The 25,824-nt window shown below is 38.5% G+C and overlaps 1 long non-coding RNA gene across 2 annotated transcripts in view; it reads left to right on the top strand.

Moving 5' to 3' along the window:
• Nucleotides 1-25,504, top strand: part of LOC117679255 (uncharacterized) — a 57,013-nt gene extending 31,509 nt beyond the window's left edge. The window contains exons 1-3 of one of the 2 annotated variants that reach the window (XR_009622259.2): nucleotides 3,426-3,613; nucleotides 8,502-8,602; nucleotides 25,273-25,504. This is a non-coding gene — a long non-coding RNA (uncharacterized LOC117679255). Of the gene's footprint in view, nucleotides 1-3,425; nucleotides 3,614-8,501; nucleotides 8,603-25,272 lie in introns of those variants that run through there. The other variant, XR_004595331.3, reaches the window with a different exon arrangement.
• Nucleotides 25,505-25,824: the final 320 nt, after the last annotated feature.

The raw sequence follows: 25,824 nt of genomic DNA, 5'->3' as shown, positions 1-25,824 counted from the left end.
CAGTTCGGAGAACCGGTAGCAAAAATCCCTTCCCCCCCAGCCTCCAGCTTGCTTACCTTCGCACGCCTGCCTTACTTCGCTTGCTATAATCCCTGCAATCGATTGCATCAGCAAGCAACTGAATCTCCCTGCCTGCAATCAAGCTCATCGGTGAGCAGCTCTTTCTGCCTGCCTGCCTGCCTGCCTGTAAATTTTTTTCCCCTTTGGGAGCTTTAAAAAAAATAGTTAATTGGGTTTTTTTTTAAGTTGTTCTTTTTTTAGACCTAGCCATTTAAAGTTTAGGAAGTTTTAAATTTAGCTGCTTTTATATAAAAATAAAAATAAAATAAAATAATATTTGTGCAGCTTTCTGAGATTTTGTGTGTTTCTGTAGTGTTTCACTCTAACTACACAAACACACAAAATCTCACAAAGCTGTATGTGGAATTTTGTGTGTGTAAAGTGTGAAAGTTGGTTTTTTGGACTTTTTGTGGCTGTGTGAGGTTCCTGTTTGTTGCAGGGGCCATTTTGGGTCTAGCACAGCTACTTTTACATTGTGGGTGAGCCAGTTGTGTTGTGTTGTGTTGTATGTGTGTAAAGTGTGAAAGTTGGTTTTTTGGGTTTTTTGTGGCTGTGTGAGGTTCCTGCTTGTTGCAGGGGCCATTTTGGGTCTAGCACAGCTGCTTTTACATTGTGGCTGAGCCAGTTGTGTTGTGTTGTGTTGTGTTGTGTGTGTGTAAAGTGTGAAAATTGGTTTTTTGGGCTTTTTGTGCCTGTGTGAGGTTCCTGCTTGTTGCAGGGGCCATTTTGGGTCTAGCACAGCTGCTTTTACATTGTGGCTGAGCCAGTTGTGTTGTGTTGTGTTTTGTAGGTTAAAAAAGGGCAAAGAAGTGACATCAACTTGGCCACACCCACCTGACCAAAAGCCACACCCACCCAGTCACCTGACCACCAAGCCCCACCCACTAATTAAGCCCCGCCCACAGAACTGGTAGCGAAATTTTTTAGATTTCACCTAGGGTGGATTTGATTTAAATCGAGTTGATTTAAATCACAATTTAAATCATGATTTAAATCACTAGTAAAAAGGCTTGATTTAAATCAACTCAATTTAAATCATAATTTTTAAAGAGCAACTGTCATCTCTGCTACTCCTTTGATCCACTGTTGACTCACCGATAGTCCCAGTGTTGCAGAATATACAGCCTCATGCTACATAACTAAGCTCCATTTCATGCTGAATAAACTAAATTATTTATGTATCTTAAATAGAAAACTATCTTATGATAGATTTTTACCCCAAAAGTTTTTTATTAAAATAAATTCGATAAAAATCAAAAAAATCCAATTTAAATAAAAAAATTCTGATTTTTTTGATTTTTTTAAAAAAATCATTGATTTTTATCCACACTGATTTCACCCCTGATCTTACCCTCCAGAGTGAGATCTGCTCCTTCTGACCTTCTGTAAAGACCTGAAAGGGTTCCAATTGTTGTATACATTTGACTGAAGCAGTGAAGTTGTTAGATATTTTGCATGTACTCCACATAGCAACAGAAATCATACTTATCATATTCTTTTGATTTTTAAGATAGGACTAGGTTACCAGCTGGGGACATAGATAATTCCTTCTCCCCCTCAAATCATTTGAAATCTCACTGCATCTTGTCCAAGAATGCCAAAAAGCATATGACCTCTTGTATGGAAGCTTGGGATTGCTATTAGACTTCAGGCAAGATCTTTTGAACATTACAAAATTGGACAAACGTAAACTGTTACAACGTTTAATGTATAGATGATGAGGATTATGATGCCAATTTCTGCCTTCTGTTCTAAAGCAGAAATTGGCTACCGCAGTGGTTACCACAGTGGAAGGAACTTGCTCAATGAAAATGAACAGGGTCAGAACTGTGGGGCATTTGGGATAGTACATTTTCCATGGTGGAGAATGCGCAGCTTGATATAATTGTGCATTATGTGCTGTCTGTATTTTTTTTTTTTAACATGTCCTGCGCTGACCTTGCAAGAGCAACATATATCCTTGTGAACACTTGGCTTGATTAATCGTCTCATTGATCACAAGGCTTTTGATAGGGCTGTCCTGTTGCTGGCAGCTGTTTTTGGAGTACTTGGCACACTTCCTCATTGATTTGTGCTATCATGATCATATTATGCTTGCCCAGCATTCTTTACAAAGGTGACGTATAAAGTAGTGGGTCAACATTAAATTGGCACTCCTGGATGTTAAAAAACCTTGAATTATGTTGACCCTGGCAACATTCAATGCTTGCTCATTCAGCCCCAAGCTAATAAAAATCTATATTCACATCACACCAACCATTTAAAAGACCTTGCAATGAATCATACTCTCTGTATGCTAAACTTATGTTCTTGTTACACGTTTCTTTATTCTTAAGTTACTAACCTGTCTAGGAAAACATTTTGATATAAAATATTTAGCACCAAATATATCTTGTTCAGGGTAAAGGTTTATCCCAGGCTTCTCACCCTGGGTTTCTCCAGTGATTTTTATTACAGGCCCTCCTGATATTATATCACTATTCCCCTCATCTCCAGCCACCCTTGTTGTATCTGAAACATCCTGGAGTCTCAGGTAATGGATGGCTGGTCGTTCTCATCTAACATTCTGATTCTAACACTGGTTGGTCAGAGTCCTCTAAAAATTCACCTGAAAGACGTAAAGGCTATAATTCTCTTTTAGTGCCTGCTTTTTAGGAATAGAATAGAATAACAGAGTTGGAAGGGACCTTGGAGATCTTCTAGTCCAACCCTCTGCTTAGGCAGGAAACCCTACACCACTTCAGACAAATGGTTATCCAACATCTTCTTAGGTACTATATACTAGCTTTGCACTTGGTGGCCTTTTCTACCTGAAAAAGTGAATTGTTACAATGAATTTTCTAAACCAAACGTGGCTAGATGCTCTATATGGATGTGCTAAATTAATGTGTGTGCTAACAGTTTTGCTGATATACCCTTCCTTGTTCCTTGTATGAGCCGAAACCCATCCTCTCCCAAAAAATGGTGGAAAAAAACATGCTACTACTGTTAGTGCAATAACACAACAATTTTGCATCAATACACGCACACCAGTGGTGGGTTGCCCCCGGTTCGGACTGGTTCGCAAGAACCAGTAGTAAAACTGGTGGGAGGCCCCGCCCACCGCCCCGGATGTCGTCATCTGTGCATGCGTAGAAGCAAGGCGCGCAAGAGAGCAAAGCTCAGTGAACGGCAAATCCCGTTGCGAACCGGTAGTAAAGGTAAGTAGAACCCACCCCTGACACACACCTATATAAATCCCTTCCTCCCTCCCTCCCTCCCTCCCTCCCGTAAACATTGTTCTATTCTAGAAAATACAACTTAACCACAGGGGAATCTTAAACCATGATCATTTTTATGATATTGTAGTGAAGCTACTGAAGCTACTGTTTCAGAAGGAATTTTCTCTTCACCAAGTTTCAATTTCTAAGATCCTTCTTGAGATGCTACAACTCAACTAGGAGCTCTGGTGGCTCAGCAGACTAATAACATCCACTTACATCTGCTGCCTGCAATTACTGCAAGTTCAAATCTCACCAGGCTCAAGTTGACTCCGCCTTCCATTCTTTCTAAGGTAGGTAAAATGAGGACCCAGATTATGGGGGCAATAAGCTAACTTTGTATAAATATACAAAAGTATGAAGGCTATTGCTTAACGCATTGTAAGCCGCCCTGAGTCTCCGGAGAAGGGCGGCATATAAATAATTTTTTTTTAAAAAAACTGTAACTAAATGATCGAACATAACTCTATAAGTAGAAATATCTTGCAGCAAGGGACTATTGATATGTCAACATTTGAGGACTTTCCAGAAATATTATGACATTTTTTACAGTTTTTAAAAAACATAATTTACCAGCCCTTCTTTTCCCCATTATTATTTACTCTGTTCTATTACATACCGGTATACCTTTTTTGATTAGTTCACTACAGTGACATCCATTAAAAAAATACTAATCTAAAATCTTAGCATGATTTGCGAATGCTAAATCAAATACATGCCATGGTATGGCATAATATGATGATTCAAAATGCTGCTATTAGCCATTCTATCATTTTGCTAGGTTTTACTTAGTTTTCTTTTGTCTTCTTCATTTTGGAGTTTGTGTTCTTTATGTATTTCAATTATTTTCTTGTTTAAAATTTGATTTAAAAATGGAACGAAATAGTTTCATCTATGCATTTAATACATAAAAATAACGATCTCTCTGTGAGGAGAATGGAGCAGTAATAATGGCATTTTAAAAAGAAAGTGAATGTCCTCATTAGGTTATGCTATGTTTATGAATTTAATTATTTTTGCCACCTTTTCTGATTGACTCAATTAATCTCTGGTGTAAAACTTCAGAATTTTGGATTTTTTAAAAGACAAAATGGCTTTAGGTTTGATTATAATTAACATTTAAAAAACTTTCTGCACTGATATAGCCTGAGCTACTGTGCACTTAATTTGGGCTCATCTGAACCTTGAATGGATGAGAGTCATTAGCAGTTCAATCTTTAGCAACAGATAAAACCCATGTGCAGTTGTGCAGTCAAATTTGGGAAAACAGTTGTAAGAATTTGCATTCATCTTCTTTTTTCTGCATAATATAGATTCCTATTTAGCATGCAATATTAAAAATAGTTGGTCCTGTTCATATTATATATAGTTTTAAGAAGCAATCAGAATGTACACAAAATTGTCTCTAATGTCTGGGAATTACAGGGACCCATAATTGTTGACACCAAGAACAAAAATTAATAGGTGAAAATTCAGTTGTTTTACCATACTTTTTATCTTGATTCAGTTTACAGAAATATTGCAATCTCCTAATGCCACACCTAGTTTATTAACTAGCTATTTGTGATTACAGATAGCCAGAAGGACTACAAAGACATAAGATGAAACCGAATGCTTTAAAATAAATAAGCAACCCACAGACCAGGTTACTTGCTAATAGAGAATAATTGTAAGCTTTCTAATTTTCAAGGAAATAAAGGAAGAAAGAATATTAGGAGCAAGAACATCCTACTTCTTTGCATCATTCAGTTCATCAGTTGGTAACTTTGGTAGTTTCTTAACACTGAAATCTCAAACTTACCATTAATTCTCATACAGTGTATCCACCACTTGACTGATCACCCACTGGTTTATATTTTTACACATGATCTGGTAGCTGTCAACTAAACAAATGGAAGATAACATTGTCTGGGTCTCCATAAGTTCAATATTTCAGTGCAATATTTTAACACCAAGACTAATTATCTACTGACACTTTCCATCTTTGTCAAAGCACTGTGCCATTTTTAAGACATCCATAATTTGCATCCTGGCTGTTTCCCCATATCCCATCCAATAGCTTTCATTTTAAGCAAGAGTTTGTTCATAGAAATGGGTAGTAGTAAGTAAACAGAGTAGCCAATCAGCACTCACTTTTTCTGCTTCTAATTTATGGATTGTTAATTTCTCTCATCACTTGTTGGGACCTTCCAGTGTTCCTTGACTTAACTTTTTTTTATGTCTCAAATATTATACAAGAAGCAAGCTTTTCCCATTCAATCCATGTACTTATTACTTCAGATTTCTGCACATTTGCCTAGTGAGCTGCAAAATATTCCCCATGTGGGACCCAGTTGCACAAGAACATTTATTTCTGAAACTATTAAGAAATGCAGAGCAGGATAAAATGCCTTCTGTCCTCTATGGAAGGTTAGCAGCAAGTCGTCTGAATTTTTCTTTCCAGAAAATCAGATAATAGATGACTTAATGATGGGGGTTCAGGATGACACAAGCCCTTGATTCACTGCTGAGTTGAAAGGCAATCCATCCTTTCTTGAATCATTCATTCTTGAATGTTTACATGCTATATAATTTAGTTTTATGAGGGTAGAAAGGACCTATACATTTTTATTTCTAAAAATGAAAAAGTCAAGATCTGAGGTGAGATGGTCTTATTCTAACAATCCTGTGTGGAAGGTGATGTAACTATGGTTACTGCTGAATTCTGAGGAATATTTAATTCACTGCTCAATACAATAGTCTTCAGGGCATCACAAGGTACGAGGTCTTCCTCTTGAGAATCTTTTATCCTAAGGTACTGTTGGAAGAAACATCCTTCTAGGTTCTGCTTCAAGTGGGGAAAAAGACACTGGAAACATGGAGACTGCTTGGAAAGATGGTTTAATGGTGGACAGGATCACATGGCTTGAGTTCCTGAACAGAAAAGGGCAGATACAGGGAGTCCTTGGGTTTTTATGCTCTCTCTGGCTTTGCATTTCCTGGGGCCCCGAAAGAGTATCCTGATTGGTTGTCAGACTCCCAGAGGGTGGGGGTCTTAGCTAGCCTTGCTGGCTGATGGTCACATGTGCTTCCCAGGTCACATGTGGTGAGTTTCTGCTGCTATTGTGTAGAGGGCTAATCCTATCTTTGTTGGATCTTTGGCAATTCCTACTATGGCTCTGCCTGAAGGAGGTAGATCTTTGTTATGTAGAATAGACTGGCCCGAGCCTTATTGGCCCATTGACAAAGGGTGGGGGCAGGAAGATGGGAGCTGCTTCAAAACATGCTTATCCCAGGGAAATATAATATTTTGCCTTTTTCATATTTCCTAAAATATTTCACTCTTCCAGGAAAGGGGTGGGTGCTAACTTCCTACAGTACAACTTTTAGAAATTCACTTTTGGGAATCATAAGATATAGTTGCTTCATATATTTGATTTGTTTGACATTGGCATAATATATTGCATGAATCCAGCCAACTAAGGCCTACAGTATTTATTAAACCACAGTTAATAAAAATACTTTCTTACGATACACAAAAGTAATCAGTATGTAAAATAACAGCACCTTCCTCTAATCAGTCAAACTGTAATTCTCAGAATTGTACAATGCTTTAGATTCAAAGAGAAAATGTACCTGGGGGCATGTGGGGAAATTCATTAAAACAACTGTGTGTCATCCAAGCTGCAGAGCTATCCCAGGAAAAATAATGGTTTGTTTAAGATAGGTTACGTTCACACCCCTCTGTATTTCACAGCATCTTTTCTCCTTCAAATCTGAAATATTGCCTCAGCCTATCACCACAACTGTGTATTTCTTAAACAACCATTTCAAAAGAGTTCCTTTGCTGCCAGGGAATTCTAAACGTTGTCATCCTTACACAACTTGGGGAAGAATGATTTATTGGGCACAAAGTAGGATGCAATTTAGGATCTTTTATACAATTAAGAGGTCTGCCACTGAACTACTGGAACATTAAGATAAGGAAGGGTTGATGACTTAGAAAGACATGTCCATTTACATTCAACAAATATTTCAAAAGAGAGACAATGACACCCAAATCTTCATTTTCTAGGCTGAAAGCTAAACTGGCCTATTTGCCTTCATACTGAGAATGTCATGTGCATATTTTAATTTAATATATCATACATTTTAAATATTATTAAAAGTTTGAATCAAAACAAACTTTTGATTCACTTCAATGAATTACATAGAGCTTATGGTATCTAGGGAAGCATGTTGGAGTTAGACATGATTGTATCACATGCAAAATTAACTAAGAAAGGGCTCTTCCAGCATAAACATCTCTAGTAATAATAATTCCAGTTGCTCCATTGAAGTCTAAGAAGATTGTCTATATAGGTAGTCCTTGACTTACAACCACAATTGGGACCAGAATTTATGTTGCTAAGTGAGACATTTGTTAAGTGAATCACTGCTAAATCAGTAACACGGTTGTTAAATGAATCTGGCTTCCCCATTGACTTTGTTTGTCAGAAGGTTGCAGAAGATGGTGACATGACCCCGGGACACTGCAGCCATCATAAATGTGAACCAGTTGTCAAACATCTGAATGTAAATCATGTGATCATAGGGATGCTGCAACAGTAACACACATCTATTGTGTGAAAAATGGTCATGAGTGACGTTTTTCAGTGCCATTGTAACTTTGAACAGTCACTAAATGAACTGTTGTAAATTGAGGATTACCTGTATTAGCAAAACAGTTATCATAATATTCTTGCATTATAACAGTTCACTAAGTCTGGATATTTTTCAAGTCTTTGAATTTCTGTTGTAAGTTAACTGTATCCTATCCTAGCACCGAACAAACTAAATAAATAAACAAACAAACACAAAAACCTCATTTACATGTGTGCATTGCCAATATCATCAAGGTAAATTTGTTATTAGCAATTTATGCTGCAAAGCAGTAAAACACAAGATAAAAGTAGTATATTAACGGCAAATTTTGCCCTCTGAAATCTATGCTATGAGGTACATTTTGCAATCAGTAATTTCACTGATTGCAAGAAACAGTATGATATTTACCACATTAACATATTTGTAAACAAATTACTGTCTACTTTTTTGTGTTTTACAATACATTTGGCATTCTGAAGTTAATGGGATAGCTATGTGCAATGCTTTTTGTAATTCAGTTGGAATAGCACATTGTAATCTTTTTCTAATCTCTTTCAGGTCTACAGAGGATGGGGTAATTAAGGAAAAATTACTTTTTCATGGTATTATAATGCAAGAATCCTAAGAATGGAATCTGTTTCAATTACCACTTTCCAAAAGTAAGTTGGGTTGCTAGACAAGCTGGGTTGGCAAAGTTCTTTTGAAATAACAAGCCAAATCTTTTGTGGTTATGAGAAGTTTTCAAAAAAGAGGGATACCACTTTAAGAGATTGCATTCAGCACTCTCAGGGTAGCATGGGCTCATGCAGGGTGCTCAGAAGCTGATTCTCCATAAAGAAAAAGTGGATTACACCCCTACTTCCTATTGCAATTTATATATTACCCAAAAAGTTTCCAAAAATTAGCATGCAAATTTGGGAATGGTTGTTTTCATGTAAATAGAAATACCTCTCCCCATAGTTGGGAGGACGGTGAACTCATCTTTACATTCAGCCTTCCATCCTTCCAAGGTCGGTAAAATGAGGACCCAGATTGTTGGGGGCAATATGCTGTTTCTTAGAGAACACTTAGAGAGGGCTGTAAAGCACTATGAAGCGGTATATAAGTCTAGTGCTATTGCTATTCCCCTAACTGCAGTGTGAATACTTTACTGTTTTATATTGTAGGAAGTTAGCACCCACCCCTTTCCTCGAAGAATGAAATATTTTAGGAAATATTAAAAAGGCAGAATATTATATTTCCCTGGATGATAAATGGAGAAACATGTTTTAAAGACAAAGCAGCTTCCTGCCTTCCTGCCCTTTGTTAATGGGCCAGAGGCAGAAACTCAATTCCTTCCCATCTTTGTCAATGGACCATCATTTGCAACACAATAGGACCCATCTAGGACAGAAACTCTCCACATGGCACCTGGGAAGATTACATCAGCCAGCAAGGCTAGCTAAGACCTCCACCCCCTGGGAGTCTGACAACCAATCAGGATACTCTTTCGGGCCCCAGGAAGTTCAAAGCCAGAGAAAGCATAAAACCCCGGGGACTCGCTGTATCTTGTCCCTTTTCTGTTCAGGAACTCAAACCATGTGATCCTGTCCACCATTAAACCGTCTTTCCAAGCAGTCTCCATGTTTCCAGTGTCTTTTTCCCCACTTGGAGCTGAACCCAGAAGGATATTTCTTCCAACAATATGACACATCCTTAGGACATTGGTTTTATCTCATTCCAGCTTGCAGCTGAAAGTCATTTTCATGCTTGATTGTGTATGTGTTACCTTTACTGCAATTTCTTCCTTAGATTAAATATACTAAATAAATATGTTAATGGATTAGAATCCCTCTATTCTTGGTGTTACATACCATAAAAGTGAAAGCCTAGGGAAGTGTGGGGTTTTCTGCAAGTGGGCAAGGTCAGTTGCCCACTTGTCCAGTATATTTACAAGATGTTCCTCCATGACAGAAGGCCTCCGGTTACCTGCTAGTGATTTAATTGCCCATCACTTCACCCAGGAATGCATTATTAGGATTCTTATCCCAATTACTTATCACTAAGAAGATTATTTGGTGCTTGGTGTTACTTATCACCACCAAGATGGTTTCTTATCGGTGCTTTAATGTAGGCCAGGTCAGGAAATAGACACCACAAGAATTTAAGAATACTACGTTATTGTACAGTAAAACTACCAAATGTTGAAAGCCTACCCAGATTTCTCAGCGTGGAAAAGTATCTTCTTTCCCTGTACTTATTGCACCTAAGAATTATTATCTACCTTTTCTGCATAGTGTTATCATGAGACTTTTAGGGAAGGTCAGGTGGAGCCATGATGTTTGCAGGCTGCTGTGATGATTGTATGTTTTCACTCATATTCACTTGTATCTGGACCTCAATTGGGCAGTTAGGCTATTTGATTAAGACTCTGCCTTCTACTGTAATCTGGGATTTATCTCTTGGAAGAAAAATTCTTCTGGGTTCAGTTCCAAGTGGAACTGAAAAGACACTGGATTCATGGTGGCTGCTTGGAAAGATGGTTTAATGGTGGACAGGATCACATGGCTTGAGATCCCAGGCAAAAAAGGCACATGGAGTGGGGGGGGGGAGAGAGAGAGAGAGATTTAAACCCTCTGTTGGGATTTGAATTTGAGCTTGTATTCTGATTGGTTGTCATGGGGCCATGCAGGGGTAACTTTGTAGGTTGTGTTTTTGAGTCCCAAGCTTGGTTGACTCTTGCTGGGTGTTGACGTAATGAAAGGGTTTTGGGCAATTCCTACTATGGCTCTGCCTGAAGGAGGTAGATCTTTGTTATGTAGAATAGACTGGCCCAGGCCATAATGGCCCATTGACAAAAGGGGTGGGGGTGGGGGTTGAGTTCTGCCTCCCTTTTAGGGGAAATATTCTGCCCTTTTAATATCTCATTTTCCTAGGAGAAGGGTGGGTGTTAACTTCCTACAAATCTTGTGGAACCTGATGAACTTCTGTCCCAATCCTCTCTTTCTGAGAAAGATTCTACAGAATGTGGAGGCATTGTCTACAGAGGATCAGAAATGAAGAACATTATCTGGATCTCTTCTAGTCAGGATTCAGGCTTAGATATGGGATGAAAATAATATTGCTTGTTCCTGTAGATGACCTCTTTTGAAACCTGGATGACAGAAGTGACTCCCTCTTGATAATATTAGACAGTACTTATCATAGTGTCTTCCTCCATCTCAATTTTAGGAATCCATCTGTAATATTAATCTAGGACTGGGTGTACAAGTCTTCATAACTGGTGTTACACCTCAAGTTCCTTAAAGAGAATAACAGAATAACAGCATTGGAAGGAACCTTGGAGATCTTCTAGTCCAAGTCAAGCAGGAAACCCTATGACTTTTCAGACAAATAATTGTCCAATTTTTTCTTAAAAACCTCCAGTATTGAAGCACCCACAATTTCTGTAGGCAAGTCACTCCACTGATTAATTGTTCTGCCAGGAAATTTCTCCTTAGTTCTAGGTTGGTTCTCTCCTTGATTAGTTTTCATCTATTGCTTCTTGTCCTGCCTTCAGGTGGGAAGGCAGGACAAAGACAAATATGTCCTTCTCCCTACTTTTGCTTCCTTGCTTTTCTTGGAAACATAACTTCAATGACTGAAGTTATTCTATGTTATCTCTTTGCCTGCCACTACTTGCTGTTGGTGTAAGAGCCTGCTAATCTCAGATAATTTATTTCTTTTGTTCTCAGACACAAATTCATTTAGTGCTTTCTAGGTGCCTGCGGGTATAAGGAATCCTGGAAATATCTTTGGAGAAAATATTCAGAAATTGTTACAAAAACAAAAGATGCAGATGCATTCCTTGAGCCCTGAGGAAAGTAGTTGGAAGGGATTCAGACTGGCCCCTCCCTGACTCCCTGGGTCTAAGAGGAGAGGAAGTATGCAGACTTGCAGGATTCTGTTATGTTACTAACTCAATCAAGTAATGTTCTAGTTTTTTTATGGAGTCTGTTTCCTGATCTGAAAAACCTTGAAGGGCTGACAGCAAGAATGGTTAATGATATAAAAATGCTGGGTGCAACCAGGCAATCAAAGGCCCACCCCTTGTCACACAGATATCAATAAACTGAAATCATAATTATTCACATTAATCAATTCTGCAAACCATTGAATAATTGGAGCGTATGTTTGTTTTTCCAGTACTGTACAATAAGTCTTTTGACTTGTAAGTTCATGTTTTTTGTTCAGAAGTCAACTCTCATGTGATAGCAAATATTAAATCTCAAAGAGGAATATATATATATGCTTCTTACCGAAATAGAACAGTAGATTTAAATAAAGTGTAAATTTCATGGCATCTCTAGCACATAAATGCAATAAATTTGACCTCAAAAATATTTCTTGTTGAAAAGGATGTCAGTTAAAATCTATAGAAAGTTTTGCAGTTATTTGAACCTCTTTTTTATTGATTAAATAAAACATACAAGCCAAAATAAACTCTACTAGGTAAAAGTAAAATATACATAGTCAAAGGATAATGAAAAAAATAAATAAAAAAGTCTAAAAAATTAGAAAGAGTGCTCCCCCCAACTTCATTCTCCTATCTCATCTGTTGTATGTTTTTTCAGCTCCCCCCTTTTATACATTTGTATTTTTTTTTGTATTTAAATAATAAAAACAAAGAAAAAAATTCATCCCTTGTTTGCATGATGTTTATAGAATATGTATTAGCCTTATGAGGTAAATCAGACAGGAAACATGACCAAATGAGCTAATTCTACTTTATTGTAAGGTTATATTAACAGAATCCTGCAAATATGAAGGGATTTTTCTTTCCCGTCTCCTTCACAGTCCCAAAACTAGGAAAGGTCTTTTCTGAGCCACTGGCCCCTCCCACATTCTGCTGTGGGCTAAGCTAGCCTGTTCCCTTAGTTGAATCTTGTTGTCTCACAAGGTCTTCCAAGGTCATTCTCACATGCCATCACTATATGTGAAAAAGGGATTGGGGTGCTCAATCACTTGCCATTTGGACATGTGCTTCCTGCCCGTAGAATATCACTAAGCATTGCCTATCCCTGCAATGTACTTCAAATAAATCTTTAAGTTATAGCTTTACAATCTGCTTAACTAATTATCACTCAGGTCAAATTCCCATTCTTAGGAACATTCTTGTTCTCCTTAAAACACCTTTAAAGGGGCTTAGACTGGCGAGTCCTTCAAATGGAACCATTATGAGGCAATATTCTTTAAATCTGAAGAACAGATTTACCCTGTTCTGTAAATCTGTACCCTGAACAGATTTACATGGACACCCTATGAATTGAGCAACCTCTGTACTTCCATAAAACATAACTGTACGTTATGTTCCTATTATAAATTTCAAACAATGTGGAGTTGACTTGGGAGGCATTCTCTCCCCCTCCCCATTAAAGAAGAATAGGTGGGGATTTGCTTTTTCAGTCCCTGTAAAACTGCTTATTTAAAAAATACATAGAAAGGATAGTAGAAACCTCGTATTGATATGCAACTCTTAGACACTTTTAGTGTTTAATGCTAAGTTGCAACAATTTACAAGGATTTTAATACTTTTTATATTAAATCCATATGTAGCTTCAGAGTGGGGGTACACTGTATATGGAAACAAACTTAAGCAAAAATTGAAATAACATTTGCCTTAACAACATGTATTCTTCAGGCATCTGTCCCTCCAGTATGCATAGATATAATAGTGGACCTAAACCTTTTTATAGGATAAAAGAGATAGAAAATTATCTGTCTCCATTCTCTGCTAATCACCAAGAATTATTTGTGTAATAAACAGTCCTGATGATAAGATAAAACAGTCCTGATGATAAGAACTAGGGTTTACAACAGGCAGCCTCAGGTCATATGTGGCCATTCTGTAACCTTGGTTATCCTCCAGATCACTTCTAAAAGTTGCCACTGAATTGTATTTATTTAAAATACAAAAGGGAGTGTGTGCATATGTTGTGTATACACACACACACACACACACAGAGTATGTGTGTGTGTGTGTGTGTAATACATTTTTGTGGCTGTATGCACACACACACATCACGGCATCTATATAACAGAGGTGGGTTTCAGCAGGTTCTGACCAGTTCTGGAGAACCAGTAGTGGAAATTTTGAGTAGTTCAGAGAATCGGTAAATACCACCTCTGACTGGCCCTGCCCCCATCTATTCTCTGCCTCCTGAGTCCCAGCTCATCAGGAGGGAATGGGGATTTTGCAGTAACCTTCCCCCTGGAGTGGAGTGGGAATGTAGATTTTACAGTATCCTTTCCCTGCCACGCCCACCAAGCCATGCAATGTCCACCAAGCCACAGAACCGGTAGTAAAAAAAATTGAACCCCACCACTGGTTCACACAGGAAGAGACAGCAGTACCTATTTTCACCTGCCTCTTTATTTTCTTAGAAACCCTGTTACAGGGGTGAAATGTAAAATTTGTTGCTACCGGTTCTGTGGGCGTGGTTTGGTGTGTGTGTGGGGTAATGTGACTGGGTGGGCGTGGCCAACTTTTTTTTTAAAAAAAAAATTCAAAGCATTTTTTCTAACGCTTTGAAAAGCCTCTGCCGATCAGGCAATTCAGCTGGGATCGTCAGAGACTTTTCAAAGCATTTTTTTAATCACCTCTTCGGCCAAGAGGTTGCAGAAAAATATGCTTTGAAAAGCCTCTGATGATCCCAGCTGAGCCAGGCGATCATCAGAGCCTTTTTTTTTTTACTTTTAAAAGCATTTTCTCATCGGAAGAGGTTGTAGAAAAAATGCTTTTAAAAGTAAAAAAAAAAGCCTCTGATGATCGTGTGGCTCAGCTGGGCATGGTGGGGGGGGGCAGGGATTTTTGCTATCGGTTCTCCGAACCACCCGCTGCCATCGCTACCGGATCGGGCGATCCGGTCCAAACCGGGAGCATTTCACCCCTGCCCTGTTACCTGGGCAATATTCTGGAATGAGCTATTTTTTCTCTCTGCTGTTCAGAATTCTGAGACAAGTGTGTGGTTGAAGTTAACACACCTCCTCCTCTCATCTCCCAAAAGGCCAACTCTCTGCTCTTTCCCCTGTCCAGAGGGCAAACCCTTAGTGCATGGGTGTCAAACCCGCACTGTCACGTTGCCATCACATGACGTAGCGTGATGTTTTTCCCCTTCACGGAGCTGGGATGGGTGTGGCCTGTGCGTGACGCATCTGGCCTGCGGGTCTCCAGTTTGACACCCCTGCAGTGTCTTCACCTTTCTGCTAATCATCTCCTCAAGCCCTTAGTGATCGATTGCTGTCTGCTGTATAGTTAGTCCTTGACTTACAAACATAATTGGAACCAGAATTTCCATTGTTAAGCAAGGCAGTTGTTAAATGAGTTGCATCAGATTTTACAACTTTTCCCCCCATAGTTGTTAAGTGAATTATATGATTGTTAAGTGAATCTGGCTTTGCCCATCAACATTGCTTGTTGGAAGCCAGATGGGAAGGCTGCAGTTGGCAATCACATGACCCCAGAATGCTGCAACCATCATAAGTACATGCCGGTTGCCAAGCATTTTGATCATGGGACTGTGATGGTTGTAAGTGCACGGACTTTGTAGGTTTTTTTTCCAGAGCTGTTGTAATTTTGAACAGTCCCTAAATGAATGGTTGTAAATTGAGTACTATGTGTACCAGGCTGTGAGGCCAGAACCCATCTGCATGCCCCAATACAAAAATTCACTTGCCTCGTGGCGTCATACAGAAGCTCATTGCAAATGATTTCCCCAGTGCTTTGTAACTGCTGAGCTGTGGCTGGTCTCACAGTAGCAGAGTATTGTTTTGTGCCATTAGCAAAAAGTGCATGTTCAGAGACTACCCTGCAACTCCTCTTCTTCTGCCCTATAAGCAGAAGTTGGTTGCTCAGCCCTGCAGTTCATCCTGTTCATTGGGGATTGAGATGCTGAGAATCTCTGGGTATTTGTTCTTCCTGTAACATCAGCAGCTTCATCCAAACTACTTTGTATTGAATACACCATCTAAAACCAGAAGGTCATGAATTCTAGACATGAAAGCTATTGCCTATTAACTGTTGACCAGTCATTCTATCTCTTTAAGACAAGCCACTTCACAGTAGGGAAAATAGGAGGCAGGAGCATTAAATACATATGCTCACCTGGAATTGACAAAAAAAAAGTGTTTGTGTTGAAAAATAAAGGTGAGATAAACATTTAATCACTCAATCAATCCCCCTCTATTAAATTATTAACTTTATGGTGCAGAATAGAGGACTGATCACATGGTGTCCTATTTTAATTTCTGATGGGTCCTTGGTGCTCTCTGAGCTTACTTGTTTTCTTACAGACGTTTCATTATCCAAACTAGGTAACATGATGCAAGAAAACAAGCAAGCTCAGATAGCACCAAGGATCTCTTATTTCAACCCTGAGTTGCAAATATTCTCCTTTATTGGTACTTTCATTTCTATCTGCAGTTGTTAAATACATAAAAGAGCTAAACGAAAGCAACCAAAGGCACTGTTCACACTAGCTACTCACAATATTGTTTCCAGCAGGCTTGGAAAGTTGTGGGCCTTTTGGTAGTTATAAATAGATATATAGACAATGTAAATACTTTGATGTTGCTCATGTACTTCTGTCCTTGCTATTGCTTATCTTTTATCCCAATGTTTCTCAACCTTGGCAGGGGAATTTTGGGAATTGAAGTCCACACATCTGAAAGTTGCCAAGGTTGAGAAACACTGTTTTATCCTGTTCAATTAGTTAACTATTTTAGACGTTGACTGATGTATAGTAAATGAACATCAAGTGATATTTTTTGCTAGCTGAAGTGAGTGGTGTGTTGGCATGCTCTGATTCGGGTATGGGGTAAACAGTGAGTGGGGTAGGTACAGACTAAACTAGAAATTACCCCCATTTTGAAGATATGGTGACACATCTGAAAGGGTTACCCAGATTTTGAAAACTTTTGGCTTAGGCAAGGAGGTTGTATGTATTTGTATGTATTTTTAGTAGAATATCAGCCATCATGCAAAGCATAGGCTGGTTGGAATTTTTTTGAGCAACTGCCTTATGGATTAGGAGAAGGATTCTAGCAATTTTTGTTTCTTGTCTGTGTAGAGTAAAAGATAAGATTGTTGTTGCTATAGAACTGTTTCAGTTTGCCATGTCTTAGTAAGTGGTATTTCCCCCCCCGGTTTGTGTCTGAAGGCATTATTATTATTATTATACTTTATTCATTAAACATGAAACTCAGTCAACTGAACATTCAAAAATGCATCACAAATACCATTGACTGGTGCTAATGGTTGATACGGGTTGCTGTCAGTGTCCTAGGTATCAACCAAGTACCTTCTTAAGATGTACGATGTTCCAAGTAGCGCAGTTTTTTGCAGTTCCGCTGGTGTTATTGCAGGAAGCTGCAATTTGTTGATGTATCTTATAAAATTATTTATTTACTTTATTCATTAAACATGAAACTCAGTCAACTGAACATTCAAAAATGCATCACAAATACCATTGACTGGTGCTAATGGTTGATACGGGTGGCTGCCAGCGTCCTAGGTATCAACCAAGTACCTTCTTAAGATGGACGATGTTCCAAGTAGCACAGTTTTTTGCAGTTCCGCTGGTGTTATTGCAGGAAGCTGAAATTTGTTGATGTATCTTATAAAATTCTTGGACATGGTACCAAGTGCCCCGATGACAATGGGTATCACTGTCACATGCTTCATCCATAGCCGTGTAGTCTCGATGGCCAGGTCGTGATATTTCATGATTTTTTCCATTTCTTTTTTTTTTGACTCTGGCATCTCCTGGTATCGCGATGTCAATAAATTGTATGTTTTGGTTTTCGACAACTGTGATATCTGGCGTGTTGTGTTCCAAGTGGCGATCTGTCTGTATTCGAAAGTCCCACAAGATCTTCACCTTCTCATTTTCTAGAACTTTTTCCACTTTATGTTCCCATGACTTTTTGGATACAGGTAAATCATATTTTTTACATAATGACGATTGGATTAAGTTAGCAACTCGGTCATGTCTAGCATTGTAATCAGTTTGTGCAATTTTGCTGCATTCACATATTAAATGTGAAACAGTTTCGACTTTGTTGTTGCAAAGTCGGCAGTTTGGATTGTCAGTGGATTTTTGTATCTTTGCTTTCATGGCATTAGTTTGTAGTGCTTGTTCTTGAGCAGCAAGTATTAAACCTTCCGTTTCTTTCTTGATAGTTCCCATCTTAAGCCATGCCCATGTACAGTTGTCATCACATTTTCCTTCAATGTTTTTCAAGTGCTGTCCATGCAAAGCTTTGGTTTTCCATCTATTTAATCTGTCATCCAGCTGTTTTTCCTTATACTCTGCCTTTGTTTGTTGTTTTTATAATGTTTTCACAGCCTGCAGCAATTTTTCTGTACTTTGGTTCACATAATTATTCAAACTTCGTTTTTCTTCTTCTACAGTTTGATGAATTTGCAATAGACCTCTGCCCCCTATTTTTCTTGGCAGGTACAACCTGTTGATGTCACTTCGTGGATGTAAAGCGTGGTACATATTCAAAAGTTTGCGCATTTTCCGGTCCAAATTTTCCAGTTCAGCCAAAGTCCAGTTGATGATTCCAGCTGAGTAGCGTATCACTGGAACTGCCCATGTATTAATGCCTCTAATTATGTTTCCAGCATTCAGCTTTGATTTTAATATTTTGCGGACCCTCCTGATGTATTCCTTTTGCGTTGACTCTTTGACTTTTCCATTCAAGATGTTATCCGCTTCCAATATGCCTAGGTATTTGTAACCATCAGTTTTCCAGTTCTATTCCTTCTATTTTTTCCATTTTTCTTTGCTGCATGGATAATATAGCACATTTTTCAAGTCCAAAGTTCATTTTCATGTCGCTGCTGAACAGTTGAAATGTGTTCAGTATTAATTTAAGTTCAGTGGGGCTTTTCGCATACATTTTAAAGTCATGCATGTATAGTAAATAGTTTATCTTGCCATGTTGACTTGAGATTTGGTATCCCAGTTTGTGTTTCGTAGGATTATTGTCAATGGAATTAATGCGATGTTGAACAGTAATGGTGAAAGTGAGTCCCCCTGGAAGATTCCTCGTCTGATGTTGACTTCACCAATGTTCTCCTCATTTGCTGTTAGAACTGTTTTCCATTTTTGAATATTTGCTTTCAAAAATGTACAAATATTTTTGCTGATTCCAAAATTTTCCAGACAGATGTTATTTATTATTAAATAATAATAATAATTTAATATTAAAAATTACTCCTCTTCTTCTTCTTCTTCTTCTTCTTCTTCTTCTTCTTCTTCTTCTTCTTCTTCTTCTTCTTCTTCTTCTTCTTCTTCTTCTTCTTCTTCTTCTTCTTCTTCTTCTTCTTCTTATTATTATTATTCTTATTCTTATTCTTATTCTTATTCTTATTCTTCTTATTCTTATTATCATTATTATTATTATTATTATTATCACACTCAGCCAGATGTTCAGACTGGTTTGGCATTTTTGTCTACCTATCGAGTCCTTACCAAGGACCTGGGATAGGCAAATCTGAATGTTTGATGGTGTTACAGATATTGTCGCAGGATGGAAGCAGTTCCAAGTAAAGCTGCCTTCTGCAATTGACTGATGGCAAAATTGTCAATGCCTATGGTGTTCAAGTGGTGCTCCAGTTGTTTTGGGACTGCATCCAAGGTGCCTATTACTATTGGTACTACCCTTGCTTGCCTTTGTCATAGCTGTTCTATTTCTATTTGTAGGTCTTTGTATTTTATCTTCTCCAGTTCTTTCTCTTCTCTTCTGCTGTCTCCAGGCACTGCATCATCATCATCGTTGTTGTTGTTGTTGTTGTTATTGTTATTATTACTATTATTCTGCTTGCTCTGCTCCAGGGATCCTACCAACATGAAACCAAGGCTGTAGCTACTGGGGAAGCACTGGATTGTAAAATTATTGGGGCATTAATGTTTTGCCATCCCAGCTAGCAAGAACCTTTTTAAATGCAACAGAGGAAGGGTGGCTCAATGGTTTCAGAGTGGTTCAGAGAGGTTTCAGTGGTTTCTTTTTAGCAACTGTTCTTATTTGCAGATAACCAAATAAGTACAATAAGTTTTGGAATTGCAGAGATAGAGAGTGTTAGCAGTTAATGTTATTTCCCTTTTGCATAGGGTGCCATGGGTTCAAAGAGATTTTTGTTCATGGAAGTCCAAGCATTGTTTGATTTGTGTTCCCAGCCTATTTGTCGCATTATGTTAAATGAAGACAATTGCAGGTCAGCTTCCAACTGCTTATTTATTTATTTAAATGTCTACAACTGCGCACTTTCCAATGTTTCTAGGTGGCATACAAGCTTTATGTTAAAAACACAAGGAAAAAGCGCAGTCATGTTGGGAAGGTAAAAAAACCAAAACTCATTACATAATAACATCACACAACAACATAGTTCATCTCCTATAATGGATACAGATGCTATCCTCGTGCAGATCCTGGAGAAAAAGCTAGATCTTAAGGGCTCTCCTGAAGGATAGAAAGATCAAAGCTGTCCAGATCTCAGGGGCAATTGTTTTACAGAGGGCACATGTAGCAACAAGACATGCCCCATAAGATGGCACTGCTTAACAGGCAGGACCTGAATCATGCCGTCCCTATTGCATCTTTAAAGATAGATAGAAAAAAAAATGGAGAAAGACTGTTCCTAAAACATCCATGCTTTTTTCTCACAATGATGAGAATAATTGATTCAACACTTTGAACTGTACCTGGAAACTCACATTACTCCAATGCGGGTTGCCAAAACTGTAGTAAATGGAATAATTATGTCGCATCTTTCTTAAATATTGGAGGCAATGTTATAAAGTTCAACAATTCTGGAAGATGATTTATTGTAGAATGAAACAAATCTTAAAATTGAAATTCCTTTTTCTGGAACTTTTGTTTCAGTTATTGAACCTTACATCCCTACAAAGTATACAGAGTTGATGCTGTATATATGGTAAAAGCTGTCTGTATACTGTACTTTGTCTTTTATTGGAAATCACATATAATTCTCTCTTTAGAAGAATAGCAAACAAACTTTGGAATATACATGAATGTAAAAAAATAACTTTGCATTTTAGAAATAAGTCAAATATAAACTTTCATTAAGCTTGGAACCATTCATAAACTATAATTCTATATGTGAATTCATATTGTATTCAGAGTTTGCAATTCTCTTAACGTAAGGATTTAATGTATTAGTTTTTGCCTGAGTTGTTAAAGACTAGAATATTTTGTATCAGGTAGAAACTCTTGCTAATTGTTATTACTCTTGTTATACTGACTGCCCTAATTATTGAACATTGACTTATAGAAATGATTTTGATCACTTGTTTATGCAGCGCTAACTTAATGTTACTTCAGATTTTTTTATTCCATTTTATATAGTTTATACATTTCTTTTTTCTTTCTTTTTTGCTGTTTTATGTTTCTGAATGGAGAAAGAGAGTGGGAAGGAAGAAAGAAAAAGAAAGAAAAAGAAAGAGGAAAGAAAGGAAGGAAGGAAGGAAGAAAGAAAGAAAAAGAAAGGAAGAAAGAAAAGCTTAGTGGTAGCTCATGTAACAAAGGTTATTTAATGAGAGACTGGGAAGTGGATGTTGTAGAAATTCTGTTTTCCAGTTATTACAATAGTGGTTGAAGAATCTAGGCTTACTTTGGCAACTTGGATTAATATAATAATGATAACGGGGTGGTGATTCGTGCATTAGCAGAAGTGTAATTCATAAATCTCAGGAAATCAGGATTGCCCTGGCCACAGAATACATAGTGTTGCAACCTTTGCTGGGGATTTAGAGGCTGGGGAGGTGCAGGGCAGTGATGTTAGCAGCAAGAGCTGTATGTGCTGTGAACCTACCTTATGCCTGTTTCCAGTTATGATTAAGGATGCTTTCCTGTCACCAGCACTGAAACAATTCAGCTGTGAGTTCAATCAGCTCCTTTAAGTGAAGTGTGAGGGATCAATTTGTCTTCCATGTCAGGCAGTTGATCTTCTCATTTTCCATAATGTGGGATGCTTCATTTAGATTTTCTCCCTCAGGTAACAAAAAACTGGTTTCTTCCAGCCTGTCATAGAAGCTAGACATTAGGAATATGTAATGTATAATACACAAGCTGGTCCACACACCCACAGCTTTATTCATTTATGACTTGACCTTCAATTTTCTTCTTTCAGAAGGAAACCAAGTTTCCTAAGTTTGGTTTGAGCTTCACAGAAAACTTGCAAAACCTCATGGCGATATTTGTAACTTCTCTGCGACCAATTACCTCCAGCAACCTTTATTCATCTAAAAGTCAACTACAAAGAAAAACAAAAAAACACTTTGGGGAAGTGGTGGGGCAAGTAGACACTGTTTATTTTTCACCAGTCCATGTTTTGCATGGAGGTTGTGTGTGTAATTACCACCATGTGACCTGTTTGCTGATGGGGCTCATCGTTCATCGGCAGCCGTGCAGCCTCACAGGACAAAGAAGGCTTCCTCCTACCTTGATGGTGACTCAAACCCAACGGCTGTTCTTTCTTCTCACAGACTGTGGGGCAGGCAGTTTAATGGAGCGCGAAGAGCCTCCACCTAGAAACAAACAAGACCATCGTAGGGGGTGGGAGGCCCATTGTGATTGTCAGTTCATGCATGACCAGTTACTCATTGACAAGCAGCCTCACAGGCTTTGTTTTTCAGGTTCAATAATATACATACATAAAAATGATAACATCTGTTTCTAAACTTTTTTTTTTTTTTTGCAGTGAATGCAGTTGCTTTTCTCTCCCTTGTCCAAAACAAATTAAAACCATAGATCAGGGAATTGTGATTTGTATATTTTATTTTTAAGAGCTTTTTTTTTTAAAAAAAAACAAAAATAAGAAAAAGGAAAGATGTCAAGGGAGGTTTCATAATGTTCGAAATCACCCACTGTAGCATTAATCCACTATTGTTTTATTCAACTTTTACAGTTCATGCAAAGGTTATGTAATGACTAAGAAGTAGCCTGGGTCTGTGCCATAATCATTCTTCAAGGGATTTGTTAAAATGCCTCTGCTGCTAGAAGTCAAACATTAACTAGTCACTTTCATCAAGCATTCAATACAATTGCTCTTTAGAATTATAAAGAGAGAAGAGAGGCTATGTTGGATGGATGTGTGGCAGACAAATTAGAGACAGGTTATGCTTTTAATGCATGCATATTACCACCCTGGTTTTCCATTGTATTTATAGTAATTTCCCCCAGGGCTTTCATTTGTGCATTTTAAAGGGAAATGTTCACCCTGCACATTTCAAAGTGCACGAGTGTTTTACACAGATTCAATTCTGAGAATATGCTTATTGAGAATTGCTAATGCCCTGTGAGGGTCCCTGTAAGAAATAGGAACAGGCCCAAAGGCATCCACTCGTAGCTGAGAATTGGATCTCAACCAGGATGTCCTGGGGATCTGACATATTAACTACTGAATCACATTTCAAATACAATATACTGTAAATGCTTGATTTTAGAGGGTGTGTGTGAACTTATCAATTCAGGTTTAGTATATTATGTCCAGATCAGACTTTTGTGCCTTTTTTTTTTTACAAGCCATGGTTAAAAAAAATTGGCGTACTGATCTAATCAGCCAATGTCTCCCAATAAATTCAACAGGTCCAAATAATAACACAGATATGAAAGATGAAACTTCTCTCTGCAGTGGACGCAAGACGTTGTCATCAGTGCCATCTGTAACAAATTCCTGTGATACTTAAAGACAATGTATAAGATAATATGTGCAGATACCATGATTTGTGCTTGCATTAGACATTTGGCTGAAGGCTGTAGGTTGTAGCATATGCATTATGACATATGTCATCAATGCCCCCTGCACCTCCTGTGAGACCCAGGTTGGTCCTCTTAGAACAGGGGTGTCAAACTGGTGGCCGGTGGGCCGGATGTGTCACATGCAGGCCACGCCCACCCCAGCTCCACAAAGAGAAAAAATGTCACAAAACATCACGTGACGGCAACATGACGCCGTGAGTTTGACACCCGTGTCTTAGAAAGATCTGATAGCAAACATATGTGTCCCATTTATTTAGTTACAGTGCCTGGAAACTATAAGGACTGCATATGGAGAAACCAGCTGCAACTCAAGCCTAGCAAGATGGACTGGTTGTAGGTTTTTGCATTGTCTTGGCAAAGTCAGGAACAGAAAGATCCTTTCACTGGAAGAAAGATGAGATGACTAATAACCATAGGTGATTGCATCATCTCCTTGTATCTGTGAGCTGCCTCATGCCTTGTGTCTCTGTGTCTGTGTCTCAGCTATCTTTAATGTTCATTAAAGGAGTCTGCCTGTTTAAGAAACAAAGGGAACTTCCTGTTTCACTCTTGTTCTTCCCCTTTATGTTCTCATGATATAGTTTAAATATGAGGCTTCTGTATGCAATATATTCCCCAATCTACTTCATGTACAAAGAATTCCTACTAGCATTTAGTCATAGCTGAGTGAAAGCCATACTCTGTTTCTAAGGCAAAAATATGTTGTGACACCCACCCTTTCTAATGGGACTTTCTGCTACTTACTCGGTATTCTTTTTACACTCTGCATCAATGGTGGGTTGCTACCTGTTCTCCCGGGTTCTTGTGAACCGGTAGTGGAAATTTTGAGTAGTTTGGAGAACCAGTAAATACCACCTCTGCCTGGCCCCACCCCCAATCTATTCGCTGCCTCCCGAGTCCCAGATGATCGGCTAGAAGAAAAAAATCAGGGCTCACTTGACGAAGAAGAGAAAAAAAATTAAGACACCTTAGCTTTAAATTGAGAAACCAAGAAGCCTCCCAACTGATCAGCTAGAATCGATCCGCTCGGTGGTGGTAGATTGGCAATTGAGGCCAAGCTGCCTGAAAGTCGTTTCCGATGCTCTCGGTGGTGGCAGAGTAGCAAAAAACTATTTAAACTCTTGCCGCGGTGCTTCAAAGGGCCGCCCTACAGCTGATCAGTGGTAAAAGGCAGTGTGATAGTAGACCAGTGCGCTCCAAAAACAAATAGGTAGACTGGTATGGGTCTGCAAGCAGTTAAAAGGCTGGTAGACCAGTACCTCTGCTAAATTCTAAAGAATTGTTTGTCACATGACCATCAAACCATGCCCACAAAATAAGCCACACCCACAGAACCGGTAGTAAAAATTTTTAGAACCCACCCCTGCTCTGCATATGTTCGGGAGCACATCCTCCAACAATTTGCTGAATTTCAAATCTCCAAGAATAATTTATACCACAACACAGAAAAAGAGCAAACAGTTTTGGTTTCTGTAATTCGCCTAATTATAAAGATGGACTTTTAATTTACGATCTTTTTTAGTTGCCCAGGTGTGAGATCTGCCGTAAACAGCCTTTCTCTATGTTAGTCATCATCATCAAATCACAGAAGGAGCTTCTGTTCCCAGCCTCCAGATGGGGATTGAAAAATGGAAAGAATTCTGAGGCAGAAGGCTTGGCTCCATTCAGTAACATCGATTAGAAAACTGCAAATGTAACAGAGCTAACTTTTCACATTGTGAAGTAATAAACATATATCAGCCAAAGATGATAAAATCAAACATTTATGTGTTCCATTTATTTAGTTACAGTGCCTGGAAACCGTAAGGGCTGCATATGGAGAAACCAGCTGCAACTCAAGCTTAGCAAGACGGAGTAGTTGTGAGTTTTTCTCTCTTCAGGGTCAGAAGAATTGACATTTCTGACCTGGGATGAGGTAACACTCCCACATACAGATTTGGTGTGCAATGGGATTGGGGGAGTCCTCTTGGACTAATGGCTCCTGTTGCAAGAGCAGGTAACAGCTGAGGCTGGGGAAGAATTGGGTTGGCTTTGTACATATTTATAGGCTTGAAATTTTGGGCTTGGACAACCT

This window comes from Pantherophis guttatus, chromosome 2 (genome assembly GCF_059756535.1).
Source record: "Pantherophis guttatus breed Tessera chromosome 2, ASM5975653v1, whole genome shotgun sequence".
In the NCBI taxonomy this organism is placed as follows: Eukaryota; Metazoa; Chordata; class Lepidosauria; order Squamata; family Colubridae; genus Pantherophis; species Pantherophis guttatus.
Note: the sequence above shows the minus strand (reverse complement) of the source record. Positions and strands in the feature narration are given on the sequence as shown.